Source organism: Athene noctua, chromosome 1 (assembly GCF_965140245.1).
Source record: "Athene noctua chromosome 1, bAthNoc1.hap1.1, whole genome shotgun sequence".
Taxonomy (NCBI): Eukaryota; Metazoa; Chordata; class Aves; order Strigiformes; family Strigidae; genus Athene; species Athene noctua.
Window position 1 is genome coordinate 180,898,854 of NC_134037.1, and position 20,335 is coordinate 180,919,188.

Sequence of the window (20,335 nt, forward strand, 5' to 3'; positions counted from 1 at the left end):
AGAGCTTCTGCCAAAAGATGATTTCCTGCACATGCCCAGTAACCCCTGTGCATCCTGGCACCCATGGAGCTCCACTTGAGGTTGCTTATGGACAGTTAACTTTCCTGTCAAAGAGATGTATAAGTAGCTGAAGTCAGTCAGCAGAGACCTAGAAAGGCCATGTCTGTGATCAGGCAAAATATATTTGAACGGTTTCTGTGAGCACAGAGGAAGATGGTGTTCCTGCTTCACTATTGTCTGGGCATTTGTGGCCAGTTTAGTTTCAGCTGTTCCCGTTGCTGCGTATAGACAGAGTATTGTCTTGTGAAGCCTCCTGCAGTCTGCGAGGAATCCTATGAGGAAAATATATTGCAGGATAGCATGGGGATGAAACAATAACACATTGAGGGCTTCCTGAAAAGTTGCATGAGCTTTGAATAGCTTTTAGCCTTTTTTTAGAACTCATAAGAAGGAATGTAAGTCTCTATTAAGATAGTTCAACTTGTCTTAAGGAATTGCTTTTGCTTTTGCTTTGTGTGTTAGATTCAATAGGCCTTCAAAAAAGAACATGAGCTCAGCAGCAACTTTTCCAGGAATAATCCCTAAATTGTTAACTTTTAAAATAATAAAGCACTACCAGAATTGCAGGGTGATCAAATGCAGCAGCAGCATTCCACTGAGGAAAAGGTGATAGAGAAACGTCTGTCAGCATTTAAACCTAGGCAGCTTTCTGTTGACCCCCTAACCCTGTTCATTACAGCTGAATGGCCTAATACTGTGATGGTCCCTCCCAGTAACTAGCTGTCCTCCTTTTATTCAGCTTCAGAGAGATGAACACAGGAGCGCCTTGGGGCTGTTATACAATAATGCAGGAAGTTCCCAAGAATCCTCATTGCTTTTCTTTTATGGAAGACTGATGTATATTTTGAATAACTTAAACGTCTAACTTAAATGCACTTTCACTTTTTATTTGGCAGAGGGAGGGAAATGAAAGGCTATTCTTATGTACATCTGGAATTGCCTCTTAACTAGAAATATTTTCAAATAAGGGTAAGCCAAGTAAACACCCACTGGAAAACTTATTTTACTGCATTGCTGTTCCTAGTGGATATTTTCATTGGTTTATATTTTCAAGTTCTAGTCACATCACTTGAATGGATGAGATTTCATAATTGCTATTGATTTCTATAAAGAATTTTTTTTTGTTATAAAACTCTGTGATATCACCCTTTGAACACCCAGAGAATATCAGTCCAAGAGTGGCGATACCTCTACTTTGCCTGTAATTTCTGAAGACAAGTGTAGCATTTCCAGTGAAGGGTAATATTGGATAAAATTTTAATTCTTCTAAATTGCTCTTAATTTGCTTCGTTACGTGGATGGTGATAGCAACAAGACATGTCTCTATACATTCTGTTAATTTCTCTCCTGTTTCAAATTTCCTGTTGTCTTCTGAAGAGTTCATAGGTACGTAAATACTTAGAGAATAGGGAGAAAAATGATGTGCTAGAGCTGTCAAGCAGAAATAAGATGCAACTACTGTCCATTACCTTCTTCCTTCCTGATGGACATTACATACTTCTGCTCAGTGTACCTGAGGAAGTGTTTTAAAGAGTAACCTCAAAGTGCTCTACCTCAGCCAGATTTCCCATCTTTTTTTTTTTTTTTCTTTATTTTTTTTTTTCTGTTTGCTACCTTGGTTTTGTCTTCTATAATGAACTTTTGCTTCGTTTACACATTACGTTTATACAGCTGCTATTATAGCTTCTATTATTACAGCCATAATATTACTAATGTAGAAATCTTCCTCAACTACTACTCCGCTTATCTAGTATATTACAGTTAACTACCAAGGAACAATGAAAAACAAATTGATTTTGAATAGTGTTCCCATGCATCTTACAAACTAGCTTCTGAGTGTGTAAACAACATTTTCCTTCCCTGCTTCTTCCTTAGCCACAAGCAAGTACAAAATCTGTACCTGGGCTTTAAGATGGACAAAGTAGTCAAGCACACACCACTTTCTTAAAGGTAGGAAGCTCAGTATTTTTTGAGGTAGGAGGAAGGTGGGAGAAGAAAGGTAATGAACTGGGAGTGATTCATAACAAGGTAAAGCATTTCACCTTTATTGGATGAAAAACATCTTGATTTTGAAATCTTCTGCATCCTCAGTAGTTGAAAACATCAAAAAAGACAGTTACCTGTTCCCAGATTCTGCTTCCAGGACAGAACAGCAAGCACAGTGCTTGATGCGAGCTGCGTTTCTGTGTATGGGAACAGAATCTTTCTATTGATCACTCAAGAGCAGTTCAAATTCCACTGTCTGAAAATCAACAGGAATTGGAAGATGTAATTCCAGCCTGGTAAGTGTGACTTCGAGGTGTTGGACTGGAAAATGGAAAGATACTTGTTACCATCTAGAGGTGACTTGTCTGGAAAGAACTTGGTCCCTTGGAAGGGTAACCACGGATTAACACTTGAGCTGATTTTGTATGGTCTTCATTGCTTTCTGGATAAGAAAAGGTCAAAGTATACCAGCAAGAGGACTGAACTTTGTCTCAACTGGTGATGGACTGGATGAGAGAAGAAACTGTCTTCTTTATAAAAGAGCATGCCCTTTAGTTTCTGGGAATAACATTTGGGTTCTCTAATGGTTAAAAAAATGCTCAAGTGAGAGTTTGGGCCTTCAATGGCTTTGGTGAATAAAGGCTGCTCAATTAAGCTTAACAGTTCCACTTAGTTGGAGTTTAAAAAAGTGAAGTATATAAACTTATGAGTGAGGAGGCATTCCAAATGCCTTCATACATACCTGCTGTATTAATGTGAGGGCAGATGGATGCGTAAGTATTTGGGAGAAAGAATTAGACACAGACAGCTCACAGTACCATTTTTCATCTGGTATTTCAAGTGTGTTGTTTCATTGTTCTTTCTTTATTTGGCTTCTGTAGATTTGTTAATTGCCATACTGCTTCTGGAAGATGAGTTACAGATGCTAATGGTACTCAGATATTTTAATGTATAAATCTACTACGGAGAGACTTTGAAAAAGAAACAGCATAGGGCTGCAATGTATATTTACTTCAGTATTAAGTACTTAATAATATATGCAAACAAGGTATTGCAAAGATACCTTGTTTGCATTTCTTTTAGGTAGTAGGGGAAGACCTTTACTATGTGGAATGTGTCTTTGGTGTCAGTCAGTTCACAGTAGTCTACCCGTTGGCCAGTTTCAAACAGAGGGACTGAAGGAGATTGCTCCCAAACAATTATGCAAGTGATAATGCAAACTTCCTGCAAATAAGAGCCCTCTACTGAGGAATACTGCAATATGTACTCCACTCTTACTGTCCCTGTGAGAGAGGGTGTTGCAGGTGCCTTAAGACCAGAGGGAAAATGTAATTCAGATTCTGCACTTCATCAGCATCAGAGAATTCACATGGGAGTGAATGGAAACACTAAATAAAGGGTGACACACATCCTCTAGGGATGAGTTTTCAGGGAAGTAGTTGCTTTAATTGCCTGGGTGGTTCCTTTAAACTAGACACATCTAAGAGTTAAGCAGATAATCAGTGAAAATCAGATATCAGTTCTATCATATATCTGTTGTATCAGTATACTGATAAACAGATCTGTATATATGTTCTATACTGATATCTATTTCCAACAGATTCTATCGGATCTATAAAACAGATGTTTCTGCATAGTGCGAGAGCCATGGAAGACAGCCTGGGAATTTGAAAGCAGTACGTCCCATGCAGCTTGGGGGGAACCTGGGGCCACATCCTGCAGCCCTCACTCATCTGTTAAGGCCTCCTCCACTTGGGAACAGTTCTCCACGCAGCATGCACTAGTCACAGCAATCATGGGTTGCCCTCAGGAGTAGAAGAATCTCAGCACTGCGTAATTCTTTCACATTTCTTCCTGCTAGCTGTCTAAAAGGGAATTCACTACTATTTATAGCAGTGGGTTTGATTTGCATCAGAAATTGATCTTATTTGCAGTACAAGATATAGTTGTTAGCTGTGTTCACATAAAACGGGTAGATGAGGAATAAGATAATATCAAGTATTACAAGCATGTAACACCACCAATGAACATTTTTGTCTTTATAGGCATAGGTTACAAATCACTTACATATTAGAAGAATAATAAAGATTGGAAGCTGGACCTAATGAATCACCACAAATTACACATTATATGCATCATACAGGTGTGTACGAATAGACCTGTAGCTGAGTGGTCAGGACTGTATTCAATTGTTGTAATCAGCATCCCAGATCTTGGCTTTGAATTGCTAGGAGAATGACTGGAGGTGCTCATAGCATGTGAAGTAGCGGGAATCTAATGAGCAAATATGTTGAGTTTAGCAGAGGGTCAGAGTAACATGAATGACCTCATGTTCGTGAATGAGTTAGGAGGTGGTGGCTCTGATAGTGCAGATCACTTGAATCACAAACACGCTCGCTTATCTCTTCTTGCATGACAAAGTTTCCATGTGCATTTGTACATAGAACTGGAGTTTCTAACCCAGTCTTCTGTGAATGCATACATGCAGTAAGTGGAGGTAGCTGAGTACTATTCTAGTTGCCATAAAACAAGTCACCCGTGGCCTGTTGTTTTTGAGGTAGTTCAGTGTCATGGGGATTTTGAATTTAACAACATGTAGATACGCCTCTTTTAAAATAGTCACCCTGTGTTGCTTCTGTCTCTTCACATTACCATAGCCACAAAATAAAATTGCTTAAAAAAATCTGAGTGGGAACTGGTGCAGTGTCTTACCTTGGCAAAACCTGAAACCAAAGGTTTGATCTGGTTGACAGTTTCTTATGAGATTCTTTTGTATACACTAGCTAAAATGACTGCTATTTTGGCTGCAATGTCTTAAAAAGAAATTGCATCCCAATGTTCTTTATATTGTAATTTTGCAGCACGGTGACTGGGTTTTTAAGATTTAGTCTAAGTTTTCCCTGGGGATTTTATTACTCTCACAGTACTTTCGGCATGTTGGTTACTTTGATGGTGGACCTGATGTATGGAAGGGGAGATGCATTTTGCTTTGCATTTGCCACAAGCACTCTTTAGTGAACAATGTCCTGTAAAATCTAGTTCCAGAATGTGATGGATTTTAAAAATAATTGCTTTAAATACCTAAAAGCACTGGACATGCCTCCATAAATTTTAAAAGTTACGGTAGGCTTTCCTACATCTTTGTATCATAGTTTGCAGTTCACTTAGGATGATTTAAAATTGCAGATAACAAAAACACAAATATAAGCAAAACCAGATAAGGCTGATTTATCGTCATTGCTCAAGGTGAGAGAAATGCAAAATCATTAAGCAATACCATGCAAAAGAAATATATCAAGTTCTTTCAGTTTTCATAATCAACAGGGCTGTTCATCTGATAGGAAAGTTGGAAGATATTTCCTTAACCTGAAGTACCTTTCTAAGAATAAATCCTTTGGAAGAATGTGGTATTGTTCTCTAGGGTGATACCATCCTTGGAGATCTGAGCTGATTTAACACTCTTCAGTCACTCTGAAGAACGGTATCAGCCAACTGTACAGAGCCAAAACCAACAGTCTGCAGTTTGGCTTGAGGAGCAGATTGTGAGGCATCCAAAATCAATTAAAAATAAGGTAAGCATGAAATAAGTGGGTTAGACCCAGTGTAAACACATGTTCACGAATGAGGGATCAGGTGAGGGATTTTGAGTCTCTTTAGGAATCAGGCCTTGATTTAGGAGGTAACTGCAGATGGAGATAAGTTATTTTGAAAGGGTCACGGAGGTTTCCCTAATTATGTATTTCTAGGCTTAGAAGTATGAGAACTAGAAAAAAAAAAAAAAAAAAAAAAAGAAAATTACTGAGTTGTACCCTTCATTATTAGAAATGATTAAGTGGAAGCATAAAAGAATGGACGGAGGGGGAAAAAATAGGGATTTGGAAGGTATACAATAAAAGAGATGACATTTTTGAGAATTTCAGAACTTAAGTCCTTCACCTCTCTCCCTGCTGTCAGAGGTGATCACCATGAACAAATTATTTCCTTGCACATGGCAAGTGAAGGGAATGTAGAAAATGTGGTCAGTGCAATTTAGCAGAATTCCTATCAGCTGATTTACTGCAGATATATTTCTGATATAGTAGCAGCTCCCCAAAAGGAAATGTAATGTTTGTTAAGTTGTTAATAAAAGTGTTTATATTAACAACATATGAATGTTTCCCACTGTGGTACTCACTGAAAATTTGACAGACCAAAAATCCTTTTAGTACAGAGTTATAATTTGATAGCAATATTAAATTGGCAGCATTGAAGAGTAAAGCATTGAACAATGTGTGAGGGCCACACTACACTTAAGAATTTGATTAATTATTGAAAAGAAACTCCTTCTAAAGCTTTATAATGTTATAAAACATACGCCAGTTGTGGAGTATTAGAATTTAACTCATGTGTATGTAATATTGTTATGGCATCTCCAGTGAGACTACTATACATCTCAAATAGTAAACCACATCTTCTATTAAATGTAATTACTTCTCCCAGCAGTAGTGCAGCATAATTCAATATGGAACAAAAGCTGCTTCCTTACTTGTAAGTAATCCCCATCACAACTTGCATGGTTAAGGTGTGACTGAAAAAAAATGTAGTTAATAATGGAGGGAAGCTTCTAAAGATGAAAGCGATATGTTATGCCAAAACAAAGAGATTGAATTAAATAGAGAGAAAACTGATCTAGAGGGAAATCCTTTCTAAAGGTTAATGCTACAGGATAGCAACTAAGGCAGAAATAGAGTTATTAAAAGTTATTTAAGAAATAGACAGTGTGTCTAAAAGCCTAAGGGACCTGCAGAAAAATTTAGAAGACCTCCTTTCACCTTGAGGAAAGAAGGACACAGGGTTGAAATATTTCAATTCAGATGAAACAACAACCCCAGATGGGATACTTTGTGAACTCTGTAAGATGTGGTAAATCTTTGACTAATGTGGCATAATAATTTAAAATGTTTTGTTTCTAGGAAATTGACATTTTCCAGGCAGTATATGAGAAGCAGAAGAAAAATGCATCTGGAAAACACTCTGATTTTACTCCATGGCCGAGAGACATCTGAAGGAGTTGCTTGCAACTCTGAAGACAGGTTCTGTCTGCACCTGAGCTAGTCACCCTGGACTGACTCACTGTAGAAGTCCGTGGAGGCAAACAGACTTGGTAGGACACAGTAGTCACTGCAAAGCATGTACGTGTACTTGGTCCAGTAAGCCTGCATACTTGTTTGTAGAAGTCTAGTTAGAGGAAATTAATCATCATAGGTACCAGTAAATCCCTTGGATACTGTGTGATTTGGCTAAATGCAAGGACTGTTGGAGGTTCGGTTAGGCTTCAGATTTTCAATACACAAGACTGCTAGGTTCCCCACCACCAAAGCTAGAAATCTTGTTTTGATATTTACACCAGTGTGCTTGTTCAGAGCGCGTGTGTACATGTGAGCATGGATATATATGCACAAAACCGAAAAGTAGCATATACAGAGCTGCAGCTCTCTGACAGGGCTTACACACATGCACAAATGTATCCTGAACACTGCCTTTGAAGGAGGTGCTAGACTCTTCTGGGGAAGTTGCTCATTGTTCAAAATTACCTTGCTGACATCAAGTGACTTGTAAAGCAGCCTTAAGAATACCCAAAGTCTCTTATGCTGCCTTGTTTGTGTCTGTGAGGCTGGAAACAAGGAGAAAAGACACCTTTCTAAATGTGTTCTTACTAGCTGTCCCTCAGATGGCAACTGCATCTAAGACTTACAGATGTTAATCAAAGAGGCGCCTGTGACTGAACAGCTCGCTGTACAACTCTGTGAAACCTCTCTGCCCAGTTCAGCGCAGTCTTTCTTATGTGTCTTTTAGAACTCTGTGTACTAACCTTGATTTTTGTGTCTCGCTGTATTTCAGTGCTGACACGCTTTATTCACACCAAGCCTGGCAGTGGGTATGTTGGTAAATCTGTATTCAAGTCTCCTTAAAGCTTCTGTTTAGCTCTACAAAAATAGCATTCTGGCAAATAAGAAGATGACGAGGTTTGAAAATATGTGAGATACTGCTCTTAATAAAAACAACAAAAGTCTGTGGTTGAGCAGAACAACGTGCTAGTGGATTGACAGCTCACTGCTTTCATTTCCTCTTCAGTCTTTGAGTACTGCTGACACTACTGTGCTTGAAAGAAAAATGCCCACAGAACAAGTTTATATTACAAGATTATTATTTACATGCTCAACGTCATCTACCAGATTTGTTTTGCCACCTTCTGGAACTGATTTAGGACCCACTGCTCTCCATCTTTTTATCTCCGTGGGGCTGCACGCCCGCATGCTGCTAGGGGAGTGCAGGGGCCACCCACAGGGAGTAACCTGTGGGGAATAGCTGTGCCCCCGATGGTACATGTTCCAGCACGGTAAGCCAGATGTTGTATTGCAGCCTCTGACTGCTTAGCTCTCCCACACTCTCTGTGTAGTGAATGGATGATTAGGATGGTCAGAATATAGGGACGTTGTTTTTCCATGTTCATCTCTGCAGTCCTAATTCCCTTGCTAAGAGGTTTAGGGTAATCTGTAAATATGCTCAATACTTCCAAGCAAAAGAATCAGTAATCAGAATTCTAATGCTTATGCTATATTTTAATTGGTCTGGTCTGTATGTCTCAAGATACTGGGAATTACTGCTTAATCCTTAGCACTGGAAGAAGGCAAGCAGACCCAATGGGGATTAAATGCAGTAGCCAATAAAAGTCATACTCTATGAAAATATTGCAATTAGAAAGACAGCCTTTTCAGATGGCTTTCCTTGAGCTTTTACAAATGTTTAGACAGCCTAATCTAACCACATATTTAGAACAGCTATTTTCAGTGAGACCCTTGCGAACTGTACTGTTAGTTTGCATTCTTGGCCCAGGTTAGCAATGGAAAACATTTCTTATCTGATTTGGCTGTATTTATAAGTGAAAGACACGTAAAATGTATTTTGTCTTTTGAAACTTTTTTTACAAAAAAATAACATGGTTCATAAGGTATCAGAAAAAATGCCTGTGAATATTTATGTAATTGTCTTTGATGCTATTCTGCAACTTTTTTGAAAGCATTTTATGTGTAAATAGCAACATATATAATACAGGTTTATATAGCTAGTTTTCTCCAGTATTATAAACAGACTTCAAAGTCTGGGGATAGAGTCAAAGCTCTGACATTTAACCATGAAGTCGGAAATTGACAGTCCAGCAGAAGGCCGTAGGAGCTACATATATATTTATATGTAGTTTTAAATGATCTGTTATATCACAACATTGTTGAAAAGCGACAGGACAAGAGGCAATGGCCTCAAGTTGCGCCAGGGAAAGTTCAGACTAGATATTAGGAAGCATTTCTTTCCAGAATGGGTTGTTAGGCGTTGGAATGGGCTGCCCAGGGAGGTTGTGGAGTCCTCATCCCTGGAGGTGTTCAAGAGCTGGGTCGATTTAGAGCTTAAGGTTATGCTGTAGGTGGGAACTGTGCTAGGCGAACGGTTGGACTAGATTATCTCCAGGGTCCTTTCCAACCTAGATGACTCTGTGATTCTGTGATTGGTGTTTCCAACCATCCCTTAGAAAATTGAGGAGAGGAAAAATGGTCCCATATAAAGTCAGAAGTTCAGTATTTTGGCAGACTGGTACTAGTGATGTGTAAATCAGAATTGTCAGAAAGGACTCGAGAGAATAAATTGTCCACTAAGCATTTTGTGTCCTTTATTAAAAGTGTGCTGTTGATATGTCCAAACTGCATATTACTTCATAAAAAATCCAATACGTTGGAAAACAGTATTCAAGTTTTAAATGAAGACAGACTGATAGTGAGGACCTTGTGGGTCTCACAGAACTGTATCATTTTCTGCATTTTAAAATACATACTAGAGTATTTCAGCCATTTCTTACCCATAGTCCATGGAACAACAGAAGATATTGGGCCATCCTTCATATCCAGTGTTTGAGAAAAAGCCTGGCTGCACAGATTTAGTTTGAAAGTAGAGGGAAAATGGCATTATCTCATGGTAGAAACATTTTAGGTCGACACTGAGAAAAAGTGAATTTGAATGTATTCAAGAAAAAAAAAATTATTGTAAGGCTTTTAAACTGATTTTAAAAGAAATAAATACTTCTGAGCAAAATAATTTTCGGAAGTATTTAGAAAGAATATACAACTTGGTTCCTATAATTTCTTTTCATATTTAAATGTCTGCTTTATTCAAAGATCCTGATGATGCTAAGCAAAAACTAGAACTTCACCACACAGCGTATTGACTGATGGTGAGTGTATCGTTTGTGAATACGGTACCTCTGCTCTAATAATTGCAGCCTGAGGGACACTTGTTGATAAGACTTAAAAAGAGAGCTGTTGATATTGTTGTCATAAGTCATAGCTGTGGGCTCATTACCTTCCTTACACCTTCCTGCAGCCTTCTAAGTATAAATTTACAAACATACTCTCAGGATTTTAATCATGAAGTTCCTAAATATTCCATACTGTTTATGCTTTTATTAACTGGTCATATTTTTCTTAATTTTCATCATGCACATCAATCCCTCACCCTCTGCATTAATTGCAAAGTTGGAATTGGAAAGGGGACCTTTCCATTGATGTCAGCAGGTACAATCTCACCTGGGTTTAGAAATTCTTTTCAAATCCCTTTTGCGAGTCTAAAAATGTAGCTAGCCCAGAATAAAGTTATTTTTCCCAAACTATGACAATAGCACAACAATAATGGCCTGTAGTTACACTTAGTGTGATAGCTCTTCTCCAGATGAGTTTGTATTGTGTATTGCCTACTTTTCCAGCCTTGGATATCATCAGTGAGACTGTAATGAGGAGACAGAGTTTCTCTTTGAGGAAGCAAAGTAGTCATCCTAAGTCACTATGAATCTTGATGAATCTTCATCATGGTGGGATCCTCTCATCCCCTCTCTGTCTCACCTGATCTTTTGCTGTGTTCTGCTTCCTCTTCTATGAGTGCTCTTTATCGTATTCAGAACAATGGTCAGTGGGGTGGTATGGATGCCAGAGAAGTAGTCTTAATGTGGAGTCCAGCTTGGTGGAAAGACTCATTAGTAATTATCCGTTAAAATGTGTTTACTGTATTTGCTTTGGTCTCTCAATACCAGAAGAAATTTAAATCAGGGAAGTCAATGTTGCTTGCATCAAAGGTCACAGAAGATCTGCATATACCATTCCTAACAGCATACATTTTGTAAGCCTTAGGTAGTCCCTTGGACTATTTGCATAATGTTGAATAAAAGAGGGGCAGGCCCTCTCCCTGAGGTCAAGAGACTTATGTCCAGATTGCTTCAGGCCAGCCTGCCCAGGCTGCTATTTATGAGCAGGTTGGCTGAATCTGAGCTATGTAGTATTTGGCCAGACATCTCCTCTAAGCTGCATGTGATGTTTCTGTGACTTTAAGTCGTAATTATCCCTTTTTATGACTTTTTAGCCGTCATTATCCTTAATGACTTAATTATTAGATCATAATTATGTATGTACCATGCCTTGGGGCATGGCAGGAAGACACTTGTGCATGTTTGAAGATGCAAAGCCTGCTTGAAGACTGTTGTAAAGCTCTGTGTGAGGGGAACCAGGGAATCCCCTTGCTACAGTCTTATTCATTGATAAAAAGATCTCTGGAGTGAACTATTGCCAGAACCATACCTGGGTGTTGCCTTGGTGTGAGCTAATGAGAGTGGTCCAAATTAGAGCCAAAGAGCAAAATAAGCATGAATTAGGGTGGAGGAACAGAGATCAAATACTCAAAACTCTCTGTCTCTTTTTATATTTAACAATCTAGAGGCATCCTCACTTTCCAATCAATCCTGAAAAAAAATTATTAAAGCCTGCTTATTGGATTAAAATACGTTTCTTAGGGTCTTTTATGGAGCATTGATAATGATTTTTTGAATAGTTTACTACATCTCCAGCTCTTTAAGATTTGGTACCTGTCAAATAAGGACTTTTCCTGAAGTGCTTTCTGTCAAAGTGAAGGCATCACAGAAGTGAAAGTTGACGATTTAGGTACAGATGATGGGAGTTTTTTCAGTGTTTTAAAACTTTTTCAAAATTTTATGTTAACTACCATTTTCTAATATGTCACAGCAGTGATATATTCCTAGAAGTTTTTTAGCTAGTTAAGTTTTCATTTCCTTTCGACTCATGTATGCCTGTTTTCTTTGCCTTTTTAAAAAATTTCTTACTTTTAATAAGTAAATGCTATTTCAGAATCTAAATAGTGCTCACTTTTTATATTAGAAATGCTTCTATCAAATTTCTCCACTGCATTTAAAGATTAACTCAGCAGTTAATATGAATTTAAGAATATTTCATTATTTTACTTTGTTCTTGTCTTTTCCCTTTTCTTTTAAAAGACGTAGATTTGGTTGTTGTTCCCTGACTGCCCTCCTGAACCTAGAGGATTTTGTTATGAATACCCTGGCCAGAAGGCCGTGCTAGAGGCTTAAGTTCCTGGTGTATTCACTGAATACCACCAGCAGAGTAGTTCTCAAATGGATGAGGAGGTCTCTCAGAGCTGTTGTGACATCATGAAATACTCTGTGTAAAACCTTATGTTTTACATGGCAAAGTGAACCCTGCGACTGGTGGGTGATCCATCAGGCTTTCTGCATCATCTGAGCACAGTTGCAGAATCTTACACTTGGGAGCAGATGTGGGGAACAGCAGGCAGCAGTCTGGTCCATGAAAAGATAGGTTGGCATTGGGTGTGAGACCAGCAGGCTCAGAGATGAATGAATGCCAGGGCACACTCTGAGCTGCTTCAGAACTTCTCCTGTCCTTTGAGAAGCCTTGATGGCACCTGGTCTTCTGAACCCCAATGTCTGCAGTGGATGGACATTACAGATAAGCAGATTGTTTCACACAGGTGACTGACCAGACGATGATGGATCTGAAGTGTTCATTTGATCTTGGTGTGCGGGTAGATAGAGCTGGAGTAGCACTATCAAGTTGGGGATGAAAACTTTACAAAAGTCAGTTGGCCAGGCCATCTTTTATTTTGCTTTCAATAGGAAATGCAGTGTGAGGTTGACAAACTGTGTTTATGTTTAAACATTACTGACAGCAATGGAATGTAACAGAAACAGAAAACAGGGTTTCTTGGAAAAGCACATAAGTGCTTTTGTGTTTTAAGTGTGAAAAAATCATCCTGTTAGAGCTAGGGATGAACTTTGTGATATACATACTTTAGAGTATACATTTATTTCTCTAAACATCCTCAAGACATATCACTAATTCTCCCGGGCTGATGTCAGGGAGCTGATTTACCCTTTTATTGGCCTAGTGTTTGTGAATGTGAAAGCAGTGAAACAAAATGTAAATAATAAACATTTCATTCCCATACTTTAAGTTGCATGAGATGGGTTTTATTTTCAGATTACTGAGTTGTTACTCTAAGGTGTCCTCAAATAGGTGTAACTCCTGAAATTAACTTTTGGGGACTTGCTGTCATTGTAAACCACTGTGTGCATACTTTCAGGGTGTACACTGCAAGGTCAATTATGCTGAAACTTGTACATGTTCTCAGACCATCTGTTATATAGGAATATATTGCTCCAGGAATGTTGCTTCAGGGTGCTACAGAAGTCAGCAGGGAAATTGCCCTGTATAAACCCCTGTATTGCCACCCTCTTGCTGTTATACCTCCCACAATGTGGTTTCAGTTTGCCCAGGACTTGTATCAAAATTAGCTCACTCTGAACCTCTTCATTTCTACTTCTCTGCCTGCTATCTCTGATCTGTTATTTGCCTTTATTTGTGAAAATGTCTGTATGGGGAGTGGGAGTCTTAGTTTGGAAGAAATGCTGGGTGAAGGCAGTTGTTCCAAGGAATTTTTACTGTTGAAAATTCCTGCAAAAAGCTGCTTTGTTTTCAGCAAAGATAGGGAGAGGCAGGGAGGGTGAATACAGGTGTCTTTATGCTATCTTGTGTTTCTGACTTGGCCTTGGAGTTCTTTGCTGGCCTTGAGGGGCAGGATGTTTTCACAGTATACTCTGGCCATACCCACTGGGTCAATAGTCTGGGACTTGGGCACAGAAATTGTTCCCAGGGGTTGTTTCTGCTTATTTCAAGGCCTCATCTTCCTGACAGAACATCAGAACCAGGAAGCAAGAAGCATCTGAGCCCTGGAACTTGGCCAGGCACTTAAAACTTGAATTATTCTGCACTACTTTAATTAAGAACTTTCTGGAGCAGACTGGATATGATTAAAATGTTCCTAAAAAGTCCAAAAGCTAATTTATATTCTAGGTAAATACATTGGGTTGTGAGAGTAGTTTTTTCTGTCATCCTGTTGTGACAAAGTCATGCCTACACTTCCACCGACTGCTTATGTTGGTCAAGTGTAGCCTGGTGAAGTGCAAAGATTAAACTAATCTTTCATTTTCCTCTTGTATCACAAAGCTTGCCTACCTCAACGAAGTTTTGTGATGGGTTGGATGAAGCTCTCCAGGAGCGCCACATCCTGTGGTACCTTGCATGAATTCATCTTTAACTGATGAGGCCTATAACATGGTTTTGCAATTTGACCTCTAAGAATGTGACAGTCACTAGACTAAATGAGTATTTTCTCATCTAACAGATGTTCTATGATGCTATTTTAATCGTTATATGGCTGTGTCAGATCTCCCTGATGTTTTGTAGTGCTGCCACCATCTACCCTACAGCCAGTTGAATTATATTGCTGCAGGACTCTACAGTACCAGATGAGAAAAAAGGAAATGTTTAAAGTACAAGCTGTGTCGTTGCTCTTCCACATGGAAATATCTAACATCTTGTTCTGTTTGAAGAATAATTGCCAGCTGATGCTACCTTGTCCATTGCAGCAGGAGTACAGAAGAGTGTACAGCAGGAGCAGATAAGGCTCTTTAACTTGCTTGAGACATTACCAGAGACTGTAAGGTTAAAGATGTTGATATCATCTGCAGTCACATCTTTCTCTTGAGAAATTCTAGGCTTGATGTGCATAATTCAACAAATGTCTATTCAGTTACACAAGCTGGTGCACGCTGCACATGCCCTTAAGTCCCAGGGTGATTTAGCAACAGTGCCACGTGTACTGAAGAAAATGAGAACCTATTATCATTTTATTCTTTACAGGCACCCAGGCACTCACGAGTTCATCTGTTTTGCTTGCAACTCATTCTGGATTCAGCAGTCTGGATACTCCCTGTGCTTTGCAGTTATACCTCCCTTTCTTAACTGTACAGTAGCAGAGGATGAAGTGTCAGATTGAATGTAGACATTGAACTGTTACTGCTGAATCCACTCTCTTGGCATCTGCTTCCTTTTTCTCCTTAACCGTAAGACCTCTTTTATCTTTCTGTTCAGCTTGCCTCATTTCTCTGTAGAAAGAAGTGAGGACTTACAAAAGTCACAAGTGAAATAAAGGCTTGTGAATGCTATTACATGCCTCTGTAATTGAAGTTTGATTATTGTTCCAGTTGTGCCCTCATTAATGGTTATGTAAACACAGATGGATGTGAAGACAAGCAGACACAGAGCTCCCATTATTGTAGATAAATATGAATTACAGGAATACAGAGAAAGGTCTTGCTCTCTGGATCAAGGGCTGTGTAGGTTAGGCTCCTTAGAAGTTGGAGTTACACAAATGGATGCAAAGGAAGCACTGAAACCAAAGAAACACCAGCTTCTTTATACCTGGGCTAGCTAAAGCTGTCGCTCAGCACAGCAGCCATCCCTACACCGGTTTTCCATCTTTCCAGGCATCAGGGATTTCAAATGTGAACTAGAGAAGAGTAACAAGGCAGCTGTGCTCTTCCTGATGTTGGGGCAGAGCCTTCCAAAGACAGAGCAATTCAAAGGTGTGTTCACCTCTCAAAAGTTCAACCCAAAATGTTTGTTTGTGATTTTTATCTGCCTTTTGCTGACAACGCTCCTCCTGCTGCATGCCGTTAACCACAGAGTCCCTCCTCCGAGCTGGGTTGCAGCATGATGTGGCTGAGAACCAGTTGGATATTGTGGTTCATATTTGCTAAAGCTAAGAGTTTGCCTGCCCTTCAGCCAAGGGTGTGTTTGTAGCTTGTGTAGACATTCCTTAGTGAACTTTAAGCTAGCTAGATTGAGGTATGAATAGCAGTTTAGCCACCGCAGCCTGGAGCGCGGTAGAGGCACAGCACCCAGTGGGGTTGGCCCACTTCTCAGGCAGGTTTTTCAGCCTGCCCTGAGCTCTAGGTTTGCTGCAGCAAGTAGCCAATTAGGCTATCTAACTTAAGGGTAGATAAAGGGTAACCCTAGGAGATGAAGCAGCTTTCTGGCTGGCATGAGAGCTGGCTCTGGAGATGGCTGGTTGCTCCCATCATGCCACTAACACAGCTTTGGCAGAGTTTTGTCACGCTCTGAATCTGAGACTCTGCAGATTGGATTTTACATGTTTTTCTAAATTTTATCAATCCAGCTCAGCGCTTAGTGTGATGTTTCAAGCATTCTACTATTTGATAGTAATTTCTGATGCCGGCAATCATTGTACTAAATATTGTTTTATTGCAAAAATATTTTAATTTAATAATTACTTGATAATTAATTTAATAATGTGTAGTGAGTGACCTCAAATTGCCATATAATTGCTGTGTCATGAGTGTCATACTAAATCTAAATTAGATTCTTGTTTGCAATATTTGAGATAATTGACCCAATTTTTCTATGTAATTTTCAGAAAAGTTCCTCTCTGTGTGAATTACTTAGAGGAAATGTACAGATCTGCTCATAGAATCATCTTACAAATACTTAATGACCTTCTTTGGGAATTATATTATTTCCCTTAGCATTTCGCCCTGCTGAAACTTGAAATTGTGGAGAGTCCTCAAGAGTGAAGTATCTGGTGAAATACTACTTTACTTGAAGTAAAGACAATGAGCTGCCTTTATTGATCTCCACTTCTAACTTTGCGATCTGAGACTGATCAATTTAATTTGAGTTATTTAAGGCACATCCTCACAAACCTTCCATTATCTGAGTAGTCCCTTGATTTATGACTTACTCTTGTGTTAAAAGGCCTGAAATATCTTCCTTTTGTATTTTGTTACATTTCTCCAAATGAAGATGGCTTTTTAGGTGTTTTCCTTTTACTTTTGTATGGCAAATAGTGACACTAGTTTGGACCTATTTGAGAGTGTAAGTTATTTTCATATAGCTGAAGGAATCTCACCTGAACAAATTTTAGCTTGAAGAATATGAGTTGTTCAGCATTGTCAAGAAATTCTGCTGTTCCTTGGGTGTGTTTGCATGCAAGAAATGTGTAAGCTAAATATGGTACAATTTTTTGAGTTCTCATCATCTGTACTTTTTTTTTCTCTTTATGTGCTGTGAAGTTCAAGTATAGAACCTGCAGTGCACTGTGGTAAGGAGTTCTGGTAAATAAGCTGCACTTGGTCTGCATATTCTATCTTAAAAATCAGTGGAAAGTACCAAGGAAGTATGATTAATCTGTTTTTAGGAATATCTACCAAGTACTAGGTCTTTTATAAGTCCTCTTCCGTCACAAAAACAGAATATGGGAAACAGTGAATTATGGTTTTGGTGCAATGTATGTGAGAGTGTTACTTTGGAATGGAGACTCATATGCTTAATATGTTATTGAATAAATTATACGTAATATTTGCAGATAAATAGATTTAAACTTCCTTTTATCTGTATTGTTCATGCATGTGAGACATTAGTGTTGATCAATATTTGGAACAGAGTTAACTAAACTATATTTTTAAGTTCTTGGAAAGAGCTGACTCATGGCCACAATATTAATCTATTAGCTGCTCACCCAAAGGTGACATAAACGTTTGAAATCTCAGTTCATTACACAATATTTATACTTGTTGATGTCAGTGGAGCTGCTTATTCAACTACAAAAGTAGAGTCATGTAAACAGACACATAAATTTTATTTAAGTATTTTTTTATACAGTGCTACATTTTAAAAGAAATGCAAATCTGAGCCATGCACAGAACTGAGCAGGTGGTTCTACAATAGCAAACTGAGATAAAACAAGAAACCAGAATGTGAGTATTGTTAACTTGTGTTCATATATTAAAAGAAAACATAGGGCATAGTCCTAGGAGGTGTCTGGTCAGACAGCAAGTCTCTTCAGCCTGCAATATAATCTCAACACACTTCTGAGTTTTGAGCTCCAATGTAAAAGTATTTAAATTGTTCTCAGTACAGCAGTAGGCAGGAAAAACCTTAAGAAACTGTGAGAGGAGCAGGGCTGAGATGGTGCTGGAGGGAGCACTGATTTATGTCCTGAATTAGAGGAGAAAGACAAGAGCAATAGGGATGGGGACAGTGGTGCAGATGGTGAAAATGCTGTTTCCCAAAAATCCATCATCAGAGTTGCTCTGCTGTCCTATTAACTGATTTCTCTTGCTTTGCCTTTGCTTTCACTAACAACTTTGAGCTAGATTTAAAGTCCTCTGCAATTAACAAAAGGGGTTTTTCCTTCTTTGTTAGTCTTCGTGTCTGAATCCTAAGGGAGAGACTAGGGGGTTTTTGTCTTCTGCCTGCAGCATCTAATTTGCTCTTGTAAATGAGTTTGATTCTGTGCCTCAGGGTCAGTTCAGTCTTCCTGCCAAAAAGCCCACCGAAGCCAGATGTGAGTAAACTTTTTTGATGAACGGTTTGCTCTGAGAAAGATGCAAGTTTGGTCTTTCCAAATGTATTTGTAATTCAAAGTTGAATTTGGTAACAGTGCTGAAATGAAACACACACAAAATATTACTGAGGTGTTTCCCTCAAACATTTCCAAACCAAACAGCCTCGATTTTCTAGTGCTAGATTGCTAAGAGTCCCTTAAGTACAGTCTGTGGGCCTCGCAAGGGTAGAAAGGCAATCACCACTCTCACTGTGAGGCGGTGATCTGACACCCCTGGGTTTGAACAGCTTTCCTTCTTGATTTAGAGCAGAGACCTGAGCTATGCTCTTGTTCTCTAGAAGAGTGCCTTCCTTGCTGATTTGCAGAACATACTACCACAGGTGCTTTTCACTCTCCCTGCTGAAGCTGTTGTGCTTCGTGTAAGCAGTTAAACACTCGCTGAGTTGACAGAAGAAATTCCATAGCTGGTATTTAAAAACCTCAGTGCTGCTTCTGGGCTTTCCCTTGCTTCTGCCAACTTATGAAGTGGAGAGGTGATGCCTGTGAGAAGCACAGAAGCAGTCTGGCTGCCGGCTGGAGGGAAGGCTTGCTCCAGGTGCCTGGTCTGGCTGGTGAAATTTTACACCAGCCCTGCCAGGGGAACAGAGCAGCTCGTCCCTGAGCGGTGCTGGAGACAGGCTGTATAAGTATCCCACTCACCAGGCTTCAGGGCACGAGGGCATGAATTGCTTCTTGCCTGTTTTGTGAATCTGGGTGTGTTTCAGATAATGATCCCATAAATGAGAGATGTTGAAGGCCAGGCACTCCCTCCAGTTATCTACAGGTCAATAAAAAGTTATTATCATGAAGTCCTGAGGCTATGGTAGTTATTTTTTGTTTGATCCCTTATACTGAAGCGTGCATCCAAGGCTATGGCATATTCATTTATTTTAGCAGACTTTCAGCTCCTGCAAGGAGATGGATATTAGTATCAGAAGGGAAATGGATACATTGAATGAGATCAAGGTGACCCTACATAAGCATTAGATAACATTAATTTAAAATGATGAATGAAATAGTTAAAGTATTTTAATGGTAAACTACAGTACAGACACAAAATATCCCCTGTGGCATGGGGCCTGTGAAACCGAGTATCGCTGGCAGCCTGGGTGCAGGGAAGGTACGAGGGGGAGAAGCAGGTACACAGAGAGAGGAGCTTTTTCACACCCAATTCAAAGAGGTGAAATTCCTGCTGTCCTTGTATGAACCAGTGTGGGATGGGTGGGGGAGGAATAAAAAAATAAAAAAAGAGAAATAGATTGCTTTCACAAAACAAGTGGCAAAAGACAAAGCTAAAAGTAATATAGTTACATATATGTTTTTAAAACATGACTCAGTTAACTGACAACAGCTGGAAAGACTGGATTCAAATAATTTTCTCTCCAGTGTCTGTTTGTGATGAATACTTAAGAAGAAATTATGCAAGCTAATCATAGTTACAGAAGCGTGACTTGTATTTAAGAGAGCTACTGCTTGGACATCAGAGGTAGACCAGTGCTCTGAAATGTTACATACATGACTGTTTCGTGTTAACAGCTGTAGAGTCTGATTCTGCAAACCCTAAGCCACATGCGAGTGGAACTAGTCTCCTGAACACAATATATCATATGAGTACAGCAATATAGATTTAACATCCATA